At 38.8% G+C, this 1,063-nt stretch overlaps 1 protein-coding gene across 1 annotated transcript in view; it reads left to right on the top strand.

Moving 5' to 3' along the window:
• Positions 1-1,063, top strand: part of LOC106879793 (leucine-rich repeat-containing protein 40) — a gene marked incomplete at its 5' end in the record, with an annotated part of 16,977 nt that overhangs the window by 6,011 nt on the left and 9,903 nt on the right. The gene's annotated exons all lie outside the window — the stretch shown is intronic.

Consider the following 1,063-nt stretch of genomic DNA (forward strand, 5'->3'; position numbering starts at 1 on the left):
ATCATCATCGTTAATATATTTTTAATCTCTGCTTTTCCGTGCATGTATAGGTCTGATAGAACTTTCGCGGGAGATGTTTTAAGGTCAAATGATCTTTGTGCCACCAACCTTAATTTGTTTCCAAGCAATGCAAAATTTCCCTTATGGCCTGACATATTTTCACCGAAGACTGCAAACAAAGGACACCGCTTGTATAACTGACACTTTGTAGTAAAGATTGTTTACCAACATAACATAGCAGTCCTGGTTTAGGACGAATGTTGCTGTAATTTAGCCCCAGGAGACATCGTCTCCGGCTGGCCATACGATACAAGCTGTGTCCTTATATTTTCGAACAATGAAAGGCAATAATAATAATAAGAAGAAGAAGAAAAACATTGAAAAATACTTTACGAATGAGAACCCAGGTTCAAAATTTCTTCCAAGATACCTGATGAAGGCTGGAGGGTATATTAGCCAAAAAGTTCTGTTATTTGTCACATGTAAATAATCTATGATGATGATGTTATACAATGGGCTTCTTTCAATTTCCTTCTGCCAAATCCACTCACGAGGCTTTGGCTAGCTTGAGGTTATAGTAGAAGACACTTGCAGTGGGACTGAACATGGATCCCTGTAGTTGGGAAGCGAGCATCTTACCACACAGCCACACCTCTGCCTGATTTGATTAAAATAAATATTTGTGCTAGTACTTCATTTAGTTGCTAATAGGGATCTAATCTCAAGGACGAATGTGCACCTGCATTTTTGAGGGCTTCTGGAATGAAAATCTCACAGAAACAAGTATTGGTTGGTGGCAGGAAGAGCTTCCAGCTGTGAAATGTTGCCCCAAGTAACTCCCTGTCAAAACTCATTCCAGTGTGGAAAATGACTTTCACTAATTAGTATTTAATCTGGCGAGATCCAGCCCTATTCTACTTATTTTAAATTCACACCAGCCAGGATCTGGCTTTTCACACCTACCCTACAATGTTGTTCTAAAAATAGTCACATTGTTTTGAATTAATCATGCATTATGTCACAGCTTCAAGATTTCTATGACATCCTCATCATTTAACGTCCG

Source organism: Octopus bimaculoides, chromosome 19, assembly GCF_001194135.2.
Source record: "Octopus bimaculoides isolate UCB-OBI-ISO-001 chromosome 19, ASM119413v2, whole genome shotgun sequence".
NCBI lineage: Eukaryota > Metazoa > Mollusca > Cephalopoda > Octopoda > Octopodidae > Octopus > Octopus bimaculoides.